Source organism: Sorex araneus, chromosome 4 (genome assembly GCF_027595985.1).
Source record: "Sorex araneus isolate mSorAra2 chromosome 4, mSorAra2.pri, whole genome shotgun sequence".
In the NCBI taxonomy this organism is placed as follows: Eukaryota; Metazoa; Chordata; class Mammalia; order Eulipotyphla; family Soricidae; genus Sorex; species Sorex araneus.
Genome location: NC_073305.1, coordinates 219,451,104 through 219,466,103, shown reverse-complemented (window position 1 = coordinate 219,466,103; position 15,000 = coordinate 219,451,104). Strand labels below are relative to the sequence as shown.

Here is a 15,000-nt window from a genome sequence, read left to right as displayed (position 1 = left end):
GCTGAGGATCCTGTGAGGACCAAGAAGGGGTCCCCTTGGCTTATCTCCCCCTAATTCCCGCTCTGGTACAAAGTGATCAGTTTTCCAGCACTGACTAGCTCACCAAATCGTTCGGCACATTTGATACCAGTTGGTTGGTGGCTGGTTGCAGGGGGTAGCGTCCAGCTGTGCTCAGAGCTGAATCCCGGCTCTGTGCTCAGGAGCCATCCGTCACAGGCTTGGACGGCCACGCGGGGTGCGGGGGTCTGAGCGGGTTGAGCAAGTGCCAGGCAGGCACCCCGCCTGGCGGTACTGTCTCTCGGTGGGTCCTGATCCCGGTTCCCGAAGGCCGAGTCCTCGGCCGTTATGCGCCAGGTCACGCTGAGGCCACAGCTCAGCCGTCCTGCCACTCCCAGTCCGTAGCCCCTTGGTTGAGCCCAAGCCCTTCTCGCCTGCGTGGCTACAACTTGACCTTCTAGTCTTGACTTGATGTCCCAGGCAGGGGCCTCCGTTGGGCTTGAAATGAAAACCCAGGCTGCTCTTGGGGTGTATTTGCATACACCCCAAGATAGACCCTCGGGGAATGCCCTGGATGGAGAGAGTAGCAGACAACTTTGGGGAGCGTGGTGGGGTGGGGGCCGGGGGCCTCTTTGCCCTCAGAACTCGTGGTCTTTCCCCTTCTTGGCTGGAGTCAAGGTAAGCTCACGAATGGTCTCTAAGTTTGCTTTATTTTCCTTTACGTAATAGGAATATGCCTCTCTTGGGCTCTTTTTTAAAAATTTTTTTTTAAAAAAAATTGAATCACCATGAAATTCACAGTTACACAGTTGTTTGTGATTGGATTTCCGTCATATAATGTTCCGACACCCGTCTCTTCTCCAGTGCACATTCCCCACCGCCAGCGTCCCCACTGCCTCCCACCCCCCACTGCCCGCCTCTGCCCTCAGGAAATGTGTCTTCTCCTCCCTTTATCTCCCTCTCCCTCTCTCTCTCTCTCTCTCTCTCTCTCTCTCTCTCTCAATCTATTCCTAACAGGTTACTTCATTATTATTATTACTATAATGGCATATTTGGTACATGCAGACCTTGGGAACGATTTTTCCCCGCAGAGTGACATCTGCTAATGGGTGTTTACCATTTACTGTTTCTTCCCAGTGGATAGAGAAGCAGATCACTGGGACCTGCAGTCCCAAGGGTCAAACTCACAAACCTTCCCCTCCCCCCATACCCTGACCACCCCTAATAAGCCATAGCGGAAAGTTTGCCTCCTTTAAAACTTCTATAAGAAATGGAAAATATTTCTTTCCTTTTTTTTCTTTTTGGGTCACACCCGGCAATGCAGAGGGGTCACTCCTGGCTCTGCACTCAGGAATTACTCCTGGCGGTGCTCGGAGGACCCTATGGGATGCCGGGGATAGAACCCGGGTCGTCCGCATGCAAGGCAAACGCCCTCCCTGCTGTACTATTGCTCCAGCCCCAAATGTTTCCTTTTTTTGTTTGGTTTTGAGCCACACCCAGTGGTGCTCACGGGTTACTCCTGGTCCTGTACTCAGGAGTCGCTCCTGGTAGGCTCAGGAGACTGACCACGTGGGATGCTGGGGATCGAACCCAGGTCTGCAGTGTGCCTGGCAAGCACCCTTCCAGGCCGTACTGTCTTTCTGGCCAGAAAAATACAGAATGTCTCCTATCATCTTTCACCTAAGAAAGACTTCAGGAAGAACTTGATTTTATTGGAATTCAAGAATTTTCTAATTTGCCACTTCTATCTAGTTGATTTTAGTTCCACGGCATCTTGGGGGAATGGCGGGGGAAGGGAAATTCTTTTGTTTCTCATTTTTTCATTTTATTGGGGAGTCAAGCCCCACAGTGCTCAGGGGATGCTTCAAGATCAGTGCCCAACGGCCACTCATCAGGGACGGAACCCAAACCTCTCTCATACAAGACATACGCTCCAGCCCTTTGACTTTCCTCCCCGGCCCTTAAGAGCTACTGCCTATCTCTTGAATCTCAGACTCAGAAAGCTCGACCGCAGTACATCTTTCACATTTCAAGCCCTGGAACCCTCTTTCATGCTTGTGTATCCCAGAAACGGCTTTATTTCTGACAATAAACTCACCGTGCCCAGAGATGGCTCAAGCTTCTTCCATAAACTGATAACTTAGCATGATTTTCTTGGCTTCTGCATTCGGCAGTGATTCCCAGATCGTTTTTTGTGTTTTGTTTTTAAAGTAGACAATTTAGTTCTTTGGGCACCATTGCCCAATCAGCAGACTATAAAAACGCTCTGCAGAAATTTGAGTCAGTAGGGGGGCGCTGGGCCCAATCCTCACATCTTTGTGTCTGTCCTCGGAATTGAAAAAAAAAAAAAGGCGGTGGAAGCCTTTGACCAAACTTCCCTGCCTTCAGCCAATTGTTTTGGGGTGGCTATATTTCAACACTTATATCTAAGCCATCCTACCCATGCTTACAGCTAATCTTCCTTTACTCTTACTTTACTAGGACTATTGATATTATTGATGGCATGGTGGGAGATGATTCCAGAAGTCATCAGAGAATAATTAGCTGTGGCTGTCCAAACGACATAAAGTTAAAATCTTGTACACATGCACAGTCTCCTTCAGAGATGCTTGGAAGCCCTTAGAGTGAATGGGGGGAGGAGAGAGAGAGAGAGAGAGAGAGAGAGAGAGAGAGAGAGAGAGAGAGAGAGAGAGAGAGAGAGAGAGAGAGAAAGAAAGAAAGAAAGAAAGAAAGAAAGAAAGAAAGAAAGAAAGAAAGAAAGAAAGAAAGAAAGAAAGAAAGAAAGAAAGAAAGAAAGAAAGAAAGAAAGAATATTTCCAAATCATGGAAGTTTGATGGAACTTTTCCCCCGGGCTCTCCGAGAGTGGTGGAGGAATCAAACTCAGGTTGGCCGCGTGAAAGGTGAACGCCCATAGGTGTACACAAGCATCATGGGCCGTGGACAAGAACACAGAGAGGTGGTTCTGCCTCATTGCAATGGTCCGGTATAGGTTTGAGTTTCCTTATGCTAAGGAAACTCTGGAAGGGCAAATCCTGTCGGGGAGATGGGGGAGTGTTTGCCTTGCAAGTGTAAGGCCTGGGTTCCACCCCAGGCTCTGCAAAAGAAAGAGAGAGGAAGGAAGGAAGGAAGGAAGGAAGGAAGGAAGGAAGGAAGGAAGGAAGGAAGGAAGGAAGGAAGGAAGGAAGGAAGGAAGGAAGGAAGGAAGGAAGGAAGAAGGAAGGAGAGAAGGAAGGAAGGAGGTAAGGAAGGAGAGAAGGAAGGAAGGAAGGAAGGAAGGAAGGAAGGAAGGAAGGAAGGAAGGAAGGAAGGAAGGAAGGAAGGAAGGAGAAGGAAAGGAAGAGGGAAGGGGAGGAGAGAGAGGGCAGGGGAGGGGAGGAGAGAGAGGGCAGGGGAGGGGAGGAGAGGGCAGGAGAACCCAAGTGGAAGTTCAGCTCAGTCTGGAAGGCAGCGTTCGGGGTGACTGTTCCTCCTTCCCACCGCTGTAGGTCTGTGTGTTATTTTCCAGGCCCACTGTGCTCGTGGGTGGGATGAGTCAAATTTATTCTCCGCTCCCTCAACCTGCTCCTCTCCTCCCCGGCTAGATTTTGATGAATTATTTTCTTTCTGGAAAATTTTCCTTCACCCACTCCACACTGACATCCAGTTATGTCTCTTTTCAATAACAACAACACCGGCAGAGACACCATAACGACGACACTCGCGTGCAGGACACCGACGGGAAACTCGAGACGTCCCCTCCTGGACCCCACCCCGAGCAGCCCTGGACTCGGGTGACCTGCTTATCCCCCTTCCGCAGCCGCAGCACGGGATAGGTGACTTACTCGGGCACGGAATGGGTGACTTACTCGGGCACGGAATGGGTGACTTTCTCGGGCATGGAATAGGTGACTTACCCACGCACGGAATAGGTGACTTAGGCACGGAATAGGTGACTTAACTCAGGCATGGAATAGGTAACTTACCCGCGCACGGAATGGGTGACTTACTCGGGCACGGAATGGGTGACTTACTCGGGCACGGAATGGGTGACTTACTCAAGCCCAGAATATGCGACTTGCTCGAGCACGGAATAGGTGACTTACTCGGGCACGGAATAGGTGACTTAGGCACGGAATAGGTGACTTACTCAAGCCCAGGATATGCGACTTGCTCGAGCACGGAATAGGTCGCTAACTCAGGAGGCACCGACGGGGAGGAAACTGTCCCGCAGAGCCTGTCTCGGCAACGGCTCATGTTCTAGAGCCCACCGAGAGCACCTTCCCAGCCGTTACCTTCCGGGATGCCCGGCACTGTGCCTTTTAGAGTCTCTTCTCCCCTCAAGTTGCCCAGATTCTTTTCGGGGGAACCCCCCTAAGAGGTCCTTGGGAGGCCGGGGGTTGGGAGGGATCACCTGGAAACTCTCAGCCAACCAGGCTGATGGCTCAAGACAAGGGCCTGAGAATTGAAGCTACTGGAAACCTGGTTGTGTCTAGAATTATCCAGAACACTCTGGCTGCTCCTGGGGCCCTCCAGGGCTCTGCCTCCAGCAGTGCTCACTGAACTCTCTCGTGCTGGGGATCAAACCCGGGTCAGCTGCATGCAAGGCAATAGTCTTCACCCCGGGCTATGTCTCTGGTCCTCACACGCCTAGAACCTTCCATGGAACATAGCAGACTATTCCAAGTGATTACTCGCGATGATGATGATGATGATGATGATGATGATGATGATGATGATGATGATGATTTACTGTTCTAGACTCTTGACAAAGATTCCCATTCGCAGGCGAGACTCACCTGAAGACAATCTGGAGACCCCCAGAGAGGGTGTCAGGAGGGGTGGCCGGACTGGGCTTACTCCTGGCTCTCGCTCTTTCTAGAACGTGGTGGGGGGAACAAGCCATTCCTGACACGCAAGCCGGGCCCCTCCCCCCCTAAACCAGAGACCGCAGTCAGAGCTAGGTCAGTCCTGGGGAGGCGTCACGAGGTCGTCAATCCGCATGACGGCTCCTCAGGTCATTTCCAGGGCTCCCGAGTGACGTGGTCATCACCCACCTCAACCCTTTGCTGCCCGAGCATGCGGCCAGTGCTCGCTGCGCGGGGAGTCCAGGGCGGGACCTGGCGTGCTCGCTCGTGTTCGTCTCCCGGCAGGGCGGCCCTTGTGGAGACGTTCTTTGAACGCTCCCACGTTGGTCCTCTCTCGGAAAAGCCGGGGGCCACAAAGGGAGTCACTTCCTGCGTGGCCAGGGGGGCGGGGGGCGGGCTCGGGGAGGCTCATCCCAGCCCCAGTGAAGTGAATCTCCGGAATCACTTACTTTGCCCCGGACACGGGAACCCACACGCGTGAAGCTCAGAGCCCTTGGCGTGCTCAGTGGCACACAGACGTGCCTTGACGGGGCCCCGCTTCCTCTCTGTCCCCTCACGGATCGCAGCCACTGTCCCTCCCATCACCGTCGCCCCCGCCCGTCCCCCGCCCCCCGTCTTCTCTCCCCGGGGCCCGGGCACCCTTTCGGGAATGCAGCTCTCATGATGCTCTGGTCGTTCCCGGAACTGCCGCCGTCGCTTCCCGGAACGGCTCTGCATGACATTGCTCCCCTCCCTCTGTCGTGCGCCTTGCATGCCAGCCCTGGAGTCTGCCCACGCGGTGCCGTATCGCCCAGTTCCCCGGGTCCTCTGAGGCGCGGAGGCCAGCCCTGTCTGCGTCTCTCCTTGGATGCCCACCCGGCTGCCACAAGCGCTTCCTTTACGACTTACCTGAAATGCTGCCTCCTTCAGGAAGCCCTCCGTCCCTCTTGGACGTCTGAAATGGGGTGCTTGCTCTGGGGGCCCCACAGTTCTTCCCGTGTAGACTCGTAAAACATGGCTTTTGCATGAACCCATTCTTTCCCCCGTACATCCGTCTACTAGCGTGCGGGTTGGAACCCCGGACCTCATGCCTGTGTGCCAAGAATTGGCTCCACCCACGAGCTCTCTCCTGTAATGAGTCTCAAGATTTTTGGGGGGCTGTAAAGGGGGGCTTCGGGCCATACATATTGATGCTCAGGAGCTACTCTTGGCTCTGTGCTCGGGAGTCACAACCCGACAGTGCTCAGCAGATCCTATGTGCTGCTTGCAAGTGCCACAACCCCCCCCCCAGCTCACAGCCCACCGTCCCCCCCACACACACTTTATCCATATTTTAATCTCCCTTGGAGCAGGAGCCACTTTCTCCTTTATTTTAATGCAGATGCTGGCTCGGGGCCCGGGAGGGGTCAGCTCCCGTGGACGGAGTGTCCCTGAGTATCCCTAATGCATCTCCGAGTGCCTCAAGTACAGCCGAGAGAGGCTTCTTGAACGAGTGAAGGAATAAAAGCAAGCGAGCGAGCGTCCCTACCGCCACGCGGCCCCCTCCGATCAGGCGTGAGGCTCCCCCAAGCCCACCCCACGCGGACGCGGCGTCTGCCGCCGCCTCAAGCAGCCCCTTCCCCTTCGCGGGCCGTTTTTCAAGGCTTCTTCCCTGACCTCACACTCGGCGCGTGGCGGAGCTCTGCAGGCTGTTTGCAGAGAGTTTATTTCATCTTCGCAGAAAGCTGCCCAGTATAAATATTAGCCAGTTGATTTCACACAGAGTTAAAACAAGCTTTTAAAAGCCTTTTCCCTCGCCTGTCCCCAAATAGGCACTTTAGATGGATGCCCCGAGCCCCGGGAGCTGCTGAGGTTTGGGGAAGTGCAGGACTATCCTCACACGGTGGGCGCCGACGCTGAACCGGGCCAGAAGGGCCAGGCCCAGAGCAGAGTGGCAGGGGGGCGGGGGGAAGGGCGTGGGGATCAAACCCCCCATCTTTGGGTTTTTTTTCAAAATGCATAGATGTTTCTAATAGCGTCCACCCAAAACAACGATGTTAAAAACCACTTTATGTAAAAAACCTAAACGATCAAGCCGAATAGGCTGTCCGTGATGTTGGAACATTTTATCGTGTCTCGTGACTTAGTTGGATAAGGACTTTCTATGTGTCGGTGGCTAATCTCTTTTTTTATTTTCCTTTTTTTGTTTTTCTTGTGAATCTTGAATTCTTGAATCGCTGTGAGCAGTTACAAAGCTGTTCAGGATTGGGTTTCAGTCAGACGGTGTCCAACACCCAGCCCATCACCAGTGTACGTCTCCCGGCACCAGTGTCCCCAGAGTCCCTCCCCCCTCCCCCCCACAGCCTGTCTCTATGAAAAAGCACCCCCCTCTCTGTCTCTGTCTCTGTCTCTGTCTCTCTCCCTCTCTTTCCCTCTCTCTCTGTCTCTCCCTCTCTTGTCTCCCTCTCTCTTCCTGTCTCTCTGTCTCTCCCTCTCTCCTTTTGGGCGTTACAATTTGCAATACTGTCACTGTCACTGTCATTCTGTTGCTCATCGATTTGCTCAAGCGGGCACCAGTAACGTCTCCATTCTGAGACTTGTGACTGTTTTTGGCATATCGAATATGCCACGGGGAGCTTGCCAGGCTCTGCTGTGCGGGCGGGATACTCTCAGTAGCTTGCCGGGCTCTCCGAGAGGGATGGAGGAATCGAACCCGGGTCGGCCGCGCCGCTGTGCTATCACTCCGGTTATTTGCAGTACAGGTGCTGGCATGTTATCATGCATGGTCACGGTGACTTTGTCTCTGCCAGACGAGTTCCAAGCCTAGAGCACCCGGAACCCCTGGCACCCACCTGAAGGGCGGGCCCGTCTTGGTCTCACCAGGACCAAGGTCAGAGGGTCACAGCCAGCTCCGTGCACAGCTGTCAGCCCCTCCCATGGGCCAGCCCAGGCCCTGAACCCAGATGGCCCCAGCTGTGTGTCCCACAGAGCGCTGAAGAGCTGGCTGTGCCCAGGGGCCACTCTGGGAGCCACACGAGCGGCTGTCTTGCTACAGCCTCGTGAGCACCAGAAACCAACTCGAGAGACTCGGGTACGTTCACTCTCCGGATTTCTCCCCCCTCAGACTGTCGCTTTCTGTGATCAAGAATGTTTTTGTGGGACCGGAGTGATAGCATGCAGGGAAGGCCTTTGCCTGGCACGTGGCCAACCCGGGTTCAATTCCCAGCTTCCCATAGGGCCCCCTGAGCACCACCAGGAGTAACTCCTGAGTGCAGAGCCAGGAGGAGCCCCTGTGCATCGTCGGGTGTGACCCAAAAAGAGAAAAAAAAAAAGGATGTTTTTGTGCTGGCTGGGCCAGAGTGCTAGGACAGCGGGCCGGGCACTTGCCTTGCACGTGGCCAACCCAGGTTCAATCCCCAGAACCACACATGGGCCCCCGAGCCCCCCCCACCCCACCCCCAGGAATGTCCCTAAGCACAGAGCCAGGCTAGAGTCCTGGACAGAGCCAAGTGTGGTGCAAAAACAAACAAAAAATAAACGGTCAGACTCTCAGCACCGCAGCACGGAGGTAACAAGCGAGTCACGAGGCAGCAGCTGGGGGCCTTTCCTGGGAATGTGGGGGGGCATCTTGCAGGCCAGGAACACCTCCTAATGATGTGGGGGGGCCCCACGGGTGACATGTGAGGTGGGGAGGAGAAAGACGGTCACTTTCTCCCCAGCCGCCTCTACCACCCGGGACCCAGGGTTACTGGGTTCTTGTCTCGCTCGCGGAAAAGAATTTCAGGAGTAGACAAGCAGTGAGGAAAAACAGATTTTAGTTAGAGGCTTTTGAGGATAGGAGGAAGGGATAAGAAAGGGAGAGAGAGGGAAGAGTAACGCGCAAGAGAGAACTCGGGCTTCTCCAAGGGTGGAGGAGGCCCCTGCACATAACCGAGCTTTAGACACAAAAGTATGAAAGTCCACATCTCAAGAGGGAGATGCGGGCGACACATGTGCTCGGGCAACACATGTGCTCGGCCACGTGGGCGCAAGCTGCACATGGGCTCAGGCAGCATATGGGCGCACTTCTTTTGTTCAAGGTGTCTTTTATAGGGTTTCTTCAACCTGCCCTACGTAGGGTTTCTTTCCAGGTAAAAGTCCGTTGCTAAGGTTACCAGGGAGGCTGGGAGTGGTGAGGGTCTTCTTTGGGGAACCTGCTGGGGAGGGGTCCATTATCCTCAGGGTCGCTGATGGTTTCCTCTGGGTGTTTTGTTTTCTTGACTCTGCAAGTCTTAAGAGTCTCCTTCCCAGAGACTCTGTTAAATCTCAATTTTCATTGCCCAGGGCCTTTCCCTGTCTGCCTGCCTGCATCAGTCCTACCCAGCACAGCTCATGCTGTGGCACTTGGGCCGCCCAGGACGGAGGGGCGAAGGCAGGCCTCACGGGCTCCGGCTTCTCTGACCGGAACTGCAGAGATCTCGGAGATCGGGGAACAACCTTGTCATGGGGGCAGGGTCCTCCCCCACAGCCAGAGGGAGAGGACAGACGCCAGGTCCCTCTTAGCTGGGCTTCCGGTGGGGGCATTTATGTCCCTGGACTCAACTTCCTAAGTGGCCAGAGGGCCTCAGCACTGGCCTCTGGTCACCAGCACACAGGAGGGCCTTGGATCTTCGAGGAAAGTCCGAAACTTACTTTCCACCAGCTCGATGGCCACAGGAATGAAGCTCCGGGGTTCTCGAGGCTGCGAGTCCAAAACCAGGGGCAGCCCGGGTGGACGTCTTTCTTCCGTGGAATCCGGTCCAGGCCCTCTCTGTTGGTTTTGCAGAATTTTCTAGAAAGCCCTGGGCTCCCTAAACCTACCAGAACCCCATCCCCCGCCCCCAATCTCTGGCCTTCATCCTCACCTAGCTTCATCTTTGGGTCTTTCTTGGCAGCTGAACTTTCCCCCTTTTCACGAGGGCAAACATTAAATTCACGACGCTCTGGGCCCCAGAACCACCTTAACTACAGCCACCCCTTCCTCAGTCAGGGCTGCCTCTGAGATCCCGGGCCAGACTGCAGGGGAGAGCTGGGGGAGGTAGTTCCACGGCCAACACTGTTCTCCGTCTGTTTGCCGGATGCCTGATGCGGTGATGTGCAAGGACTGCCTTTGGCCCTGTGCGGGGTGGACACCAAGGGTATCCCATTCCTTTGCCAGAGTATAGCCATGTTGTAAGTCAAGGAAGAAGGGGTCAGGGCAGAGGCGTGGCCACCCGCAGTGCGGGCTACCCAGGTGCCCACGAGAGGAACCGAGGGCTGTCCTAGTTTCTTGAGTGTTTCATTGCCTACAGAGTGATCACTTTGACCAGATTTCTTTGACCAGACTGCCTTGCTGGGATCTGAACCGTGGTACGAGCTCTCCGTCTGTTCGTCTCTGGGCCTCTTCTATTCAAGGAAAGCCAACGTCTCGCCTGTTCCAGAGAATCACTCTCACCCGGTTCCAATGTGACCTTTGCTATTTTTGTTTTTCAATCGAGTCACTGTGAGATACAGAGTTGCGTAGCTGATCGTGGTTGGATTTCAGTCACACAGTGTTCCAACAACCGTCCCTCCACCAGTGTCCCCGGGCTGCCTCTAGGGCAGGGCACTTTCTCTCTGTCTCTCTCTATCTCTCTCTGTCTCCCCCTCCCTCTCCTCTCTCTCTCTGCCATCCCCGCCCCCTGCCCTTGGGGCATTAAGGTTTGCAGGACAGGCACTGAGAGGTTGTTCTGTTTGTTCCTTTACCTGCCTCCAACGTGCAGTTCTTACCCTGCGTGAGAACCGTCTTTGCCACAGTGTCCCTTTGCCATCCCAGCGTGAAACCTTTTCTTTTCTAAGTTCTTCTCCTCCCTGTTGTTCCTCCCAGCTGTGTCCCTCCAGCTTGCAGCCTGATGGGCTTCCTTAAAGCCTCGTGTCCTTAGCCACTGCACAGACGATCCTTTGACCCAGCTCCAGCGTGGGAGAAGCGCTGTCACTCCTCAGTGGCTTCCCGCCCTCGGGCACAGAACCGCAGGCCCGGGCATCCTTGGGTTTGGACAGAGCTAGTTACTGGGGTCGGCTGTTCAGATGGGGAGATGGAACTCCTTGGTTTCGATCCGAATTTGCTTCTGAAGACAGTCAGAAGAGGGAGATCGGGGAATCATGCCCCTGGCCTTGTGTGTGCCCAGCCCTGGTTTGATTCTCGGCATCACATGGTCCCCGTGACCCGCATGCCTGGGAGCTCGTCTGGGTGTGTCTCTGGTGGTCCCGGGTTCTGCAGGGCCTGCGCAGCACCAAATCCTCAGACCCTTGCAGTGGCCCACTGTCCTGGTTGGGTGGAAACCACCAGGAGTGGCCCCCGGGCCCCTCCTCGGTAGGGCCACCCTTCCCCAATACATTTTAAAAGAATGTCAAAGTGCTGACTCCAGGCCTGCCTCGCGTCTGCTGAGGAGGAGCGTCATGAATCTGGAAGCCTGGAAGAGTCTCGTCTCCTCGCGAGAATTTCAGTGACCCTCATGGGCATTTTCTGATTCGCATCATGTCCCGTGTTCTGACTCTTGGCGGAAAAGTGTCTGAACTAGGGATGGAAGAAACAGAGTCGCATCCTGCAGCCTGGGGGTGTACCAACACTCGGGGCCCAGTGAAAACACAGGAGGCAGGTGGGGGCCTTGGAAATAGAGCCAGAGTCGAACTCCCAGCCGGCAAACCTCTCTGAGCTGACGGAACTTGAGCATGTCGCTGGGTTTCCTAGAGCTGGGCTTTCTCGGAGCTAAAGGGAACAGGGGTGGAGCCTTGATGTGGCGGTGAGACCCCGGAGATGGTGTAAATGCTCCCAATAATCTTCTCATTCTCTCCCTGATGAGGGCGATGGAAAAGATGCAGAAGGCATTTCCGCTTCATTCAGTAAACTGAGCACCTGCTCCTTTCAGCGCGGCCTGTTCCCACATCTGAGTCGCTCTGTGCATAAAGGGGGTGTTGGGTGTGTGGGTGAAACCAGCATTTCCCCACCTTTGCCTGACATGGCCCTTTTGTGACCTTGTTTCCCTCCTCTGCCTCCTCTTCCACCCTGCTGGTTGGATTCCTAGTCTCCTGCTGTCTTCCCATATCTATGCAATTTTCACCTGTGAACAACCCCCCCCCCCCCCCGCCACCGGCTGCCCTAGGGGGCTCCCCAGAGATCGTGTGGTCCCCAATTGAGATGATTCTTTGGTCTTCCTGTGTGTCTTCTTCCTTCCTTCCTTCCTTCCTTCCCTCCTCCCTTCCTCTTCCTTCCTTCCTTCCTTCCTTCCTTCCTTCCTTCCCTCCTCCCTTCCTCTTCCTTCCTTCCTTCCTTCCTTCCTTCCTTCCTTCCTTCCTTCCTTCCTTCCTTCCCTCCTCCCTTCCTCTTCCTTCCTTCCTTCCTTCCTTCCTTCCTTCCTTCCTTCCTTCCTTCCTTCCTTCCTTCCTTCCTTCCCTCCTCCCTTCCTCTTCCTTCCTTCCTTCCTTCCTTCCTTCCTTCCTTCCTTCCTTCCTTCCTTCCTTCCTTCTAGCTTCCTCTCTATCCTGGCCTAGATCAGCAGCAACATCCATAATAACTTACTCTATGATTTCCCCAGAATTTTTTTTTTTGGTACAGAATCAACATTCTGGTAGTGCAGGCAAAGGAGCAGCCAACGACAGACCTGATCCTGTCTCCCCAGGACCTTCCCGACGGGCATTCTCCCGGCCTCTATCTCAGAAGGCTGTTGTTTAGGTCCTGCCGCTCTGAAAAATAGCCTCATCACTTTCTCTGACTCCCTGTGTATCGATTCTGCCACTGTGGCTACAAACAAAATAGTCCTTCCTCTCAGCCCATCAGGACAGGCCTTAACATAACATGGACTAAGCAGCAAGGTCTCCCCAGTGGGATGCATAGTTCATCGTCCTTCTTCCCTGGCAGACCCTCGGATTTCCATTTCTTTCAAGTCCAAACATAATTCATCTTATGACAGTCTTTTTTTTTCTTCTCATTGGCCAACTTTTTGAGGCTAAAACTCCTGCAACCTGCAGTGAAAGACAAGGCCCTATTTCCTGGTCTCCTCCCGTTGCCGTCTCTGTCTGCAGGTTAGCGATCTTTCTGGGGGTGAGGAGAATCAACAGCTACTTAGATAAAACCCTTGATGACAAGTAGAATCAGAGGAAGCGTTAAGGATGAACACAAATTCTACACTCCCAGCATCCACCCTCTTCGAGAGGTTGGGATAGTCCTGTCGGAAATGAACAGTGACAAATCCGTGGAAATGTTAGACCCCGGAGATGCAGGGGGAGGTGACGGGAGGCTGCGGGCACTGTGGTTGCTTCGTGCCTATTGTCTTCTCGAGGTTCGTTTCCTCAAGTTTGGACATGCAGCTTTGAGAGGAGAGTGGAGACGGAGACGAAATGCGGATCAGAGATGCAGGGTCAGTCTCTGGTCAGATGGAGGCAGGCACTCAGTTTCCATAATGAGGTGTGAGAAGGAATAACCGGCCCATCCATGGACAGGACACCGGAGTCTGCTTCTGGGATTGGTCGGTTGCTGCAGTGAGACCTTGTTCTGTTGCTGGAACATTTTGTTCTCTGCGACATCACCGCACTGGGACACAGGATGTTCCTCCATCTAGCAGGGAGGCTTCATGCTCCCAGCAGTGCAAAGGCAGTGCCAGATTCTTACGTGAGACTCGTGGGGGACGGGTGTGGGGGGGTGTGTTATTACTCACCAGCCCCCCACGTGGAGCTTGGATCTCTCTCAGCTCCTGGGTACCACCCTGTAGTGCTCAAGTTTTAGGAAGAGAGCTACCTCTCTCCAAATCCACGTGCCCCCTCGTAGCTGGTATCATGAAACCATCTGGTGGGCTACCGTGGAACCCCGTGCTATTATCTCAGATCATACGTGCACAGTGCGGAAGAGAGTGAAGTGACAGAGCAAAAGCCCTTGTTTCCCTCTAGGGGATCAGGCTAAATGTAGTGGCATTCGCAGTGGCGTGAGTCACTGAATTGCATCTTGGATCCAGTTGGACGCTGATGTGATTCCCCAGTGGTGCCAATGGTGAGAAACGTCTTTCCCTCCTTTAGCAAATATTTGGCTGTGAATGTAAAGAAACTGTAACCATGAAAGTCTCTAGACCCCAGAGGTGAGAATTCTGAGCGAACAATCATTTTAAGATGCATTTCTGGATCAAAACTTTTTCCTTTTCTTTCTTTCTTTCTTTTTTTTTTTTTGCTAAATATCGATTGTGTGTGGTTCCATTTTCCACCTGTTCCTCAGCCCTTCTGTCCCCGCCCACCCCTCTCTGTGCGACAGGCAGGCAGCTCAGCTGTCACTCGGGGCGAGGACAACGGCAATAATGAAATGATATCGCCAGCCACATGCTCACAACAGCTCGATTTTCCCCGCCCCGACTCTGCATTCTGTCCGAGGCCGTGGAAAGCCGTGGACAAACAGTGCCCCTTCCTGGCATGGGTTGTGGGGCCTAATTATACAAGGGGTTATTTTGTCATCTGGGTTGAGGGTCTGCCTCTATCCTCCTCTGTAGTTAAAGGGGGGATAGTTCAAGGGCATGGGAAAGAGTGATGATACCAAGCCTTCAGCGCTGGCATACAGATAGGGGGTACCAGTCCGGGGTGAGAGAAGGGGTAAGGGGGGGGTGACAACAAAAGTACAGGTGGAGGGTCTCGGGGCATTGGTGGCAATTACATGAAGCCCCCTAAGCACCAAAAGCACAGTGGCAGGAAAGATGGGGCAGGAAGATGGGACCCTGGGTGGCATCAGGTCAGGGATAGGCCATTTCCGCCGAGCTGTGGTGGGCTGACTTTGTACATCAAGGCTGCAAATGGGAACACGCCTGTAGCCATGCTACCTGACGTATATTCAAAGTAAACAAATCAAAACTAATTTTAAAGGACCTGCACTTAAATGTGTTCCGGGCTTCCAGCTTTGGGATCAGAGTCGGGTTGGTTCATAGTTTTATTGTGCTCTTCTTTTTTTTCCTTTTTGGGTCACACCCGGCGATGCTCAGGGGTTACTCTTGGTTCTGAGCTCGGGAATCCTTCCTGGCGGTGCTCGGGGGACAATATGGGATGCTGGGGATTGAACTGGGGTCGACTGTGTGCCAGGCAAATGCCCTTCCCGCCGTGTGATCACCCAACCCTATTGTGCTTTCTTTGGGGGGGGGGGGACGGGATGACTTTTTTGATCTTCCCACTTGTCACATGAAGATCACAGTGACA

The 15,000-nt window shown here is 54.0% G+C and overlaps 1 protein-coding gene across 29 annotated transcripts in view; it reads left to right on the top strand.

Moving 5' to 3' along the window:
• The window catches only part of RBFOX1 (RNA binding fox-1 homolog 1), a 1,316,266-nt gene that overhangs the window by 1,126,928 nt on the left and 174,338 nt on the right, over nucleotides 1-15,000 (top strand). Inside the window, exon 1 of one of the 29 annotated variants that reach the window (XM_055136066.1) lies at nucleotides 3,697-3,810. The exons of the other annotated variants lie outside the window; for them this stretch is intronic. The gene's annotated coding sequence lies outside the window, so the exon portion shown is untranslated. Of the gene's footprint in view, nucleotides 1-3,696; nucleotides 3,811-15,000 lie in introns of those variants that run through there. 29 annotated transcript variants of the gene reach the window in all.